We start from the raw sequence: 9,156 nt of genomic DNA on the forward strand, positions 1-9,156 counted from the left end.
TTTGTTCAAAGAATTTTTTTTACATAACTCCTTAAAAAAAGCTTCATTTACACAACCCAAATTTCAAACTGTTACTTTTAACTGGTTCAGCATGGAAGCTTCTGTCCACTGGAGAAGTCTTGCTGTTTTCTTTTGTCTACTTTGCACAGGTAAAATATATCTTTTGTGGCTTTAAGCAGGCATTTCATTTTTAATTTTCTTCTTTTTTTAAATTCAATTCATGAGATAAATAATGTGTTCAAAATTATGATCATGCATAATTTAATTCAAATTACTGTAATACAGTTTTTGTGGAAACGAGGAGTAGATGTTTCTGTAAGAATAAAAAATTCCTCAATATCTTTGAATTATTTTTTTTTTTTCTTAAAGGACACAGACTAATTTAAACAAAATGTTCACAGGAGACACATCCACCAAAGTCCAGTTTTTCATGTTTGACTGCAGAATCTTTTTGTCTTTTTCTTTATTAAAACTCTTAATCAAGTCACAGCACACATGGCCATCAGTGAGTGACACTGGCATAAGCTGTTTTTGACCCCAAAGTCATTTTTACTTTTTCAAAAGTATGTCTATACATTGTATATAATTAAAAATCAGACAGGCCTGTACTATACTGTATGTAAAAAGTGTGATGGAATATTGGAGCCAATCCCAGCCACTGTTGAGTAAAGGTTGGGTACATGCACACACACATTCAGACATAGGGACAATTTAAAAGCATAATTGCTCATTTTCTTTTTCATATTTCAAACCACGTTATTTTATCAAAGCAATCCTTGTCTTGTACATTTGAATTTTTTTTCCTTCTTTGTAGGATGAGAGGTTCGTTGTGACTGCAGTAAAGATGACTTGGGAATTAAGCAGGGTAATTACACTCTGACCAAGAACCTGGAAAGTGGCTCTTTGCTGGTCTACCAGTTTGCTGAAGCCTTCTACCCACACCCTACAACCCGCCGGTGCCAGTCCAATGGTCACTGGACTCCCTCATCCAAAAGGTTTCCTCAGACTTGCAAGCGTGAGTAAGATAAATATAAAATGATCTAATTTTTCCTTCTGCTCTGCTTGGAAAATATACTGATTTTCTATGTTGCAGCCGTTAAATGCCCTGACCCAAATGTCTTGGAGAATGGAAATGTTTCCCCATTTCAAGAAAGATACTCAGTGGGCCACACCACCAGGTCTGAGTGCTACCCTGGATACACTCTGCAAGGTTCCTCCAGTCGTACCTGCTTATCAAACGGGAAGTGGAGTGGCTCTACTCCCATCTGTAGTCATGACAGTAAGTCCTAAATGATGCGTAGAACAACAAAAACATAAAAGTTTCATTGTGTTGTTTAGAAAACATGTGATAGATAGTTTTCAGTCATGTGACTAGCTGGCCCTGAGGGTACAACAGAAGTCCAAGATGCAGGCTGATGCTACGTTCACACCGCCCTGGGCAACAGGCGTTCAAGCAACCACTTTCAATTAAAAGTCATGCCATCACACGTTTCAGGCTTTCACGTTCAAAACTCTTGTGTTTACGGGTAGCTACATACATTTTTAAGACCGTTTTTGGGCTTTACATACATGCCTCCATTGAACGTGAATCCAAAGTTAAACCAGGCTGAACATTGACCAGTCAGGGACTGGGATTTGGTAGTAAGATATGGATGTCATCCTTTTCAATTCAGGGAAGTGTCAACCAATTGAAAATTGATGATTCAGGAGAAATTAATGATTGCGGTATACACTGTATATTTCATATATCGGAATAGAGCTGTGAAAAAAAAAAGCCTGCCGCAAGGTTCGCAAGATTATGCATCGCTGCGACATTTTGCACCAAGTCTCTTCCAACTGTAGGTGGTGGACATGTGCTAGCATTGATGAGCAGCAGTCCAGCGTAAAAACCACATGCTAAATGTGCATTTAGCACATTCTTGGCCAGTGTCAACGAAGCATTAAACTTGAAATTTTCACTGTTGCAAAAAAAGCAAAAGCCACCTAATATTCCAGTGGCTTCCTTTGACAAATAATTTGATCACCAGTTAAAAAGATAAACACTTTTGTTCCTCTTGTTGCTTGAACAGTGACAATATTTGACCTTTTAGGGACCAAATGAACGTTAAAAAAAATCCATTGTATTCAAAGAGTTTTCTTCCTCCTCTTCTATATTTTTAAATGAATGAAACACCTAATCCTTTAAAGGCTTTTAAAAATCTGTTTGTGTTTTTATGCCACAGGTGGAGACACTTGTTCAGACCCTGGTGTGCCAGCAGGTGCCTCAAGAAGAGGGAACTTATTTGCCACTGGTGCCATAGTAATGTATACCTGCAAGGACAACACGTTCTTGGTGGGATCCCAAGAAAGAACGTGTCAGGAGAATGGCAGATGGACCGGCAGAGAGCCTGCATGCTACTGTACTTTCCCAAGATGTTTGACTAATGTGTCCTTTTTATCTTTGACATTCCTGGGAAGAATGTCTCTTCTTAAAAGAAAAGCTTCAAATCTGGGAAAATCTGTTTTTCTTTTCTTTTTATTATTTTACCCAGGCATAAGCAAAGACACAAACTATAAATTCACTCATAAACTTTTGTCTTAATAATTTAGCCGCCTGCTCAACCAAATGGTAGAGCACATTTAGAAAAAATGTTATAAAAACATTGTGTGCATTACTCCTCCAAGGTAATAAGCAGCAGGGGAAAAAATAATTAATACTGTCTTGGTTGAGTTGTTAAAAAGTTTATTGACAGCTAATTTTTTAGCTAAAACTCAGCTCCTTCATCTTTACAGTGATCATGGAAACTTACACGGCAAATTAATAATGGAAGCTTATTAGTTCCAAAAAAGATGATGACTTTCAGAGTTAGGCCAGACCGAGTCCAGTTCAGATCAGGACCAGTTCAAATTTGCCCTGGAAAGAGAACCATCTGTTATGTTTGGAAGTAGACTGAACCACCTCTTCAAGCAGTTTAAGGTCTGCTTGTTTGGTCTGAACCAGATTTTGGATGAATTTTTTTACACTTGGTTCAGATGAATGTGGGAACAAACTCTGGTCTCTAATATAATTTCAACCAAATGGTAGACCACATTTAGAAACATGTTTTTAGAAACATAGTGTACATTACTTCCCCAAGGTAATAAGCAGCAGAAAAAAATAATTGAGTTGGTTTAGTTGTTAACAAGCTGATTGACAGCTAATTTTTTTAACTAAAACTCAGAAGAAATGTAATCTAATTTTATTTCATTTATTTAGCATATTAACCACGGGGCATGCCCAATTTTTTGGTGAAAGTCAACACATGTACATAATTTACAAATTGTGAAAATCTAGCTGTTGCAAACCCATGTCTTTGTTTTTACAGTCAAATTCACCTATGATAGTGCTGTAGAGGTTGCAGAAGCACTCCTGACGTCGTTAGGAGAAAGCCTCACCAATTTACAACCTAAAGGTAAACGTTTAAGCCCTGTTTTATCATTTGGAAAAGAATAGAATAGAATAGAGTAGAATAGAATAGAATAGATCCCACAATGGGAAAATTACCTTGTTACCATAGCTGAATTAAAAACATTAGATAGATACTAAATATACTAAAGTTTATATTAAATACACTTAAAAAAAATAATCAATGCTTAGCAATGGTGCTTTTTTTTCTAAAGGAATGTTATAAAAAACCAGAGCATTTGTTAAAGCCAAAAAAGTTTGTCTGTTTGGTGTGAATAATAACAATAAGCACTGATTGTTGTGTTTTTTCCAAGATGACGCACAACCTAGTAGACAAATCAGGATAGCAGAGCCGGGGAAGCTCAACATCTACATTGCTCTGGATATTTCTGACAACATTGAAGAAATTATCATTGAAAGAACAAAACTGGCCATCATTACACTTCTTAAAAAGGTAAAATTCAAAAAGAAGAGTAAAGGATAAATCAAAGTTTTTAACAATTTTATGTCGCTTTTATGTCTTTTTTCTTTAATCTTACAGAAGAGAATTTAGGTTGGGGGTGAGGGGCTATAAGCTAGGGGGAGAGAGTGTAAACAGATAGCTCTCACTTATGGGTGACGGGAAGGGGGGAGGGGTTGCTTCACGCCAATAGTCCCACCCAGATCAAATAAAAAAAGGAGCCCTTTGAAATGTTGAACAGCATTGGATGAAGAAATTATTTTTACATCAGTCCAACAAGTCAACATATAGAGCATGTATTAGAAGTTTACAGCAGCTCACCTTTATTTCTCTTCACAGATTGCAGCCTTCACTGTGTCGCCAAACTATGAAATCCTCTTTTTCTCCGCTGATGTGTATGAAGTTGTCAGCATTGTTGAATTTTATGAAGGCAATGTAACTCTGGATTCCGCCATCAAAAATTTGGAAGATTTTCAAATAGGTGGTAAGGGATTAAAAAAAACCTCTTCCTTTTCTACACAAATTATATTTTAGTGTTATGTCTTAGTCTGCTTGTTAGGTTGTTCAGTTTGTGCATTTTTGTGTATTACCTTTTAGACAAGAGCACTGGAACAGACGTGAACGCTGCTTTAAAGAAATTTGAAGAAGGTATGGCTTGGATAGAGCAAAAAACTGGAGATAAATTTAGTGAACATCGTCACGTCTTTCTCCTCTTCACGGACGGTAATTATGAAATCTCTGTTCAGATTTCTTTGTGCTTTCTGTCAAACTACTTTAGTAACACCCCAATGGGGGAAACTTCTGTCTTTTGCTTGCAGCAAACATACCTGAACTGTATTTATCTGTAACAAAAACTTGAATCTTTCTTAAGGTGCATACAACATGGGTGGCTCCCCATTGCCAACATTAGCCAGAATAAAGAACAGGGTCTACATGAGTCCCACAGGTGATCCCGGATCAAGATTGGATTATCTTGGTGAGTATCAATATTTAATGCATAGGTTACAACACTATAAATTGCCTCCTTATTAAATCACACACTTTTCTGGTTGCTTGATGTTGTGTTGCAGAGAGCTACGTCTTTGGCATCGGCGCTGAAATCTTTGATGAAGCCCTTCTGCCCCTCACAGCAGGAACTGAAGGAGAAGCACATTACTTCAGACTTAAAAGAGACACAAATTTAGCAGCAATTTTTGATGAAGTAATTGGTAAGTTGAGAAGTGAAACCTTTTTTTTTCTCTGCTAAAAATGTTTCCATCTGTCTGTCCGTCCATTCTAAAGTTTTTTTGTTTTTTTATGCAGTTGGGGGGGGGGGGGGGTTCTGTTTGGTTAGTTGGTTGTCTTGTTTTTTTGTAAAAAAAAAAAAAGAAAAAAGAAAAAGAAAAAAAAGGCCTGTCACACAGGCCATCACATTTAGGGTGTAGTCATACCATTTAGGGTGGCATTGCCCTCCTTGCCCATGTCAATGTCCAGCGTTGATTACGACTTTCAGATTTGTTTTGTTGTCATACGAGCCATGGGCAGCTCCAGTCATCCATGTGTCACTGTCATCTATGAAATTTTACTGCTAAATGTTAGGCTTTCTGTCAGTTGTCTATAGCTGTGCATCGCGTAAGTGTCAGTTAGGAAGGGCAGGTGACCATGAAGGACCCAAAATGCAAAGACAGGAGGCACACGGTTCTAGGGCAAGGGGTTTATTAACTTAACAAAAAGCGCTGCAGAAAAACAAAACTAAACTAAACTTACTGCGACCTAAACAAGAAAACATGGCAGAAAACAGTCCAGGAAGAGAGTAATGGACCAGCACAAGAGGAAGGCAGAGACAAGACTTAAGTACAGACAGGACTGACAAGACACAGGTGACAACGAACAGGAGAGATGGAAGCAGGAAGGTAAAACTCAAAAATATGACATGCAGGAAACCTTCATAATAAAACAGGAAACAGAACTCAAATCATGACAGTGACACAACGGAAGCAAAAACCAATACAAAGAAACCCAAACCATGACAGTAAGAGGTCTAATGTGGAAAACCATGCAGCCAACAAGAAAATGATCAAATAAAATAGCTGAAAAGGGAAAATCTTCTGTTGCACTGTTGCAACGGTCCAGTCAAAACCCACACTAAACTGAAGTCATCAAATCCCAAATTAAACACATGGTTGAAAAGAATTGCCTGTGGACATGATAGAAATCCTTCTAGCATTTATTAAATTTGGTTTTGCTTGTAACCTTGAAGCATTTGGATTTTCTTATTTAGATGATGGCGCATCTCAGAATCGTTGTGGTCTTCACAAAGACTACGAGCTGGAAGAGGACAGTGACAGCAAGCGCAAACGTTATCCGTGGTTTGCACTGATTAGAATTCAGGTATAATATTGGATCAATAATCTCATTCAAGCATATTATCATTGGTATGAGTCCTTTTATTTCAGATGTAAGATTTCATCAAAACATTTTGTTCCACAAAAATGCCACAGTTTTTCTGTTTTCTATAATTGTAGGCACTCAGATGAATTTTCCATAATTACTCTGTTTATGTTTTAACATTTAAGATGCAAGGACGGATGATGTTCTGCTCTGGATCTCTGGTGTCACCTCATTTTGTCTTAACTGCTGCTCATTGCTTCCCATCTGGATACAAACCAGAGAATATCAAAGTAGAAATTGATGATAAACACGAGAGGACAGGTAAAAATCAATTATTAAAATAAATACATAAATAAAACAGGAAATAAATGACATGACAGTTTCTTTTCTTTTTGACAGACAAAAATGTGAAAAAAATATTTGTACACCCAAATTTCAACATTAAGGCTCGAAAGGAACAAGGCGTGACTGAGTTTTATGACTATGACATTGCTCTAATTCAACTAGAAGACCCCGTACAAATCTCAATTCTTGCAAGGTAAGACTCAAAGTACTCAATGGAATATTTTATTGGTTCCCCTGTCTAAAAAGAAAATTATGGTATATATTTTAACTTTTGTTTCCAGACCCATATGCATTCCCTGTACTCAGCAAACCAGTAAGGCCCTCAAACTGCCTGGAAGGTCAACATGCATCCAGCAAGGTGTCATAACTCGACCTCAAGGCTGAGATGCTTTGACTCATTATTCAGGAAACACATTACAATTACATAAACTCAATATTCTAAAGTTGCTATTCTAATCCTAAAATGATCAAACCTGTCATAATTGAAGCAGTAAAGTGTTTGCTTAGGCCAATAAAGGCTGCATTTCTTCATGTGGCACAAAGTTATACAAGACTTTTAAAAAATGTGCAAAGATTTGGGAAAGTTGTTCTTTTAATTTGACCAGAGACCAATTTTTAAGCAAACTTTTCACCCTATAAAAACAGACAATTGTAATTTTTTTCTTTATTAATATCACGATTAACATTTTTCATATTTTTCAAGTATCACAAAATTAATCTCTCTGCATATGGCCTTTTAAAAAAATTCACAAACAATACTTCCAAATTGACCTGAATTAGGCATGGTTACAGGCAACCCTTTATTGCACATTCTTCAGGACTGATCATTCAGGTGTGCATCAGTTTTTAAAAATTACTTTAATCCTTCTTCCGTTTAAAATCTGTCCACATGACTTTGGCCATCATCCATGTGCTTTTTTAATTCACTCTCTCTGATCTCCTTCTAGCTCCCTGACATAAAACACATCTCATTTCAGGACCCCTTAGGTGTCCAAAATGTCTGAACATCAATATCTCTGCGCTTTACAGTCTTATATCACATTAGGTCACATAAGTCTCATGTGGTCCCCCACACCTTTCTCAGAAAAACAATTTGCAACAGAATGATCCTGTGTTGGGATTTGACTGACTCAGTGTTGCATTTAAAGGTCCTGTCACATAGCCACTGTGTATATTTTGCACGTTTTACACGTATGAATTGTCTGTCTTTCATGACACATGCATGACGTAATTCTATACGTGCAATATGCGCAGAATGTACAGTGGTTGTGTGACACAGCCTTAAAGTAAAAGCTTTGTTCTTTGTGGGCAGAGGAACTCTTGTTGAAGAATCAAAAGGAAAAACTCAACTTTTTAAGTGAAAACGGTGACAGTGCAAGTGTCAAAGAAAAAGTTGTCCATGCCAAGTTTGGAAAAAGCGTGAGCCTCAATAATTTAATTTATTGTATGATTTCTTTTAATACAAAAAACAAAAACAGTTTAAACTTTTGCTCCTGTCATGCAGAGAGATTTATGCATCCAAGAGGTGCTAAATGTAAGAGGCATGAGGATTAGCGATCCAACAGTTGCAGTGACGGAGAACTTTCTGTGCACTGGTGGGGATGGAGACCACATTGCATGCGCAGGTGTGTTGCTGCAACCTCATCACCTTTAATGGTGCAGAATGGTGACCAGCTTTTTGTGAACCTCTTGCGCAGGCGACGGTGGACAAGCTGTGTTCAAGATTCATCAGAACCGTGCAGTGCAGGTATGAAACGGTGACAATTAGCCACCTGATTTTGAAATTCACAAGATATAATTGATCCATCCTGCACTTCATATAACCTGCAGATGTAAAACGTTTTGAAAGTCAGTGTGAATGTGCTACTTTTTCTCAACTACTTAAAACTGCCATGTATTTTACAGATTGGAGTGGTTAGCTGGGGAACAGAACTCCTTTGTCATCACGGAAAAATGCAGAAGTCCACAACAGGATCCAGAGATTTCCACATTAATCTTTTCAGAGTAGTTCCTTTTCTGAAGTCCATCCTTGGAAACGAAACTCAGGATGAATATCCACACCTGACATTTTTGAGTGATTAAAACACGTAAGAATTATGAATAAAGTCCACATTCTGGAATCTTAAGAATACTTCTTTTATTATTGAAAGCTGTTTTGGTTCAATTTGAGCACCACAAAGTTTGTTAAATCGGTGAAATCCCCATCCCCACAGCTTACATCTTTCACAGACCCTACCCCCACCTCCCAAAATGGACTGCTCATCACATCCACTCAGGTGAGGAGAGAGCTGGAGAGGCTCAACCAGCGAAAGGCTGCTGGACCTGATGGCATCAGTCCCCGGGTACTCAAAGGCTACGTTCACACTGCAGGCTGAAACGACCCAATTCCGATCTTTTCACGACAGTCTTTATGAATGATGAATGACACAGATCCGATCTTTTCAATTGCGACCGCCGTCTGACCGGCCAGGCGACTTGATTCCGAACCGTACGTCATCGACACGCAACAAACGTCATCATTTTGCGTTGAAGTAGGTGGGAACGAGAACGTAAACAT

General features: G+C 37.8%; 1 pseudogene across 1 annotated transcript; it reads left to right on the forward strand.

The window, feature by feature from the left end:
• Positions 1-66: 66 nt before the first annotated feature.
• LOC101167313 (complement factor B-like) lies at positions 67-8,728 on the forward strand (annotated as a pseudogene). The gene is made up of 18 exons (XR_013647383.1): positions 67-149; positions 815-1,015; positions 1,094-1,279; positions 2,223-2,399; positions 3,345-3,431; positions 3,739-3,878; positions 4,224-4,368; positions 4,482-4,607; positions 4,756-4,860; positions 4,955-5,092; positions 6,145-6,254; positions 6,440-6,575; positions 6,654-6,792; positions 6,881-6,957; positions 7,912-8,018; positions 8,104-8,224; positions 8,297-8,346; positions 8,505-8,728. The product of XR_013647383.1 is annotated as a complement factor B-like (transcript).
• The last annotated feature ends 428 nt before the right edge of the window (positions 8,729-9,156 follow it).

This window comes from Oryzias latipes, chromosome 14 (genome assembly GCF_053564925.1).
Source record: "Oryzias latipes strain Hd-rR chromosome 14, Olatipes_Hd-rR_3.1".
Lineage (NCBI taxonomy): Eukaryota > Metazoa > Chordata > Actinopteri > Beloniformes > Adrianichthyidae > Oryzias > Oryzias latipes.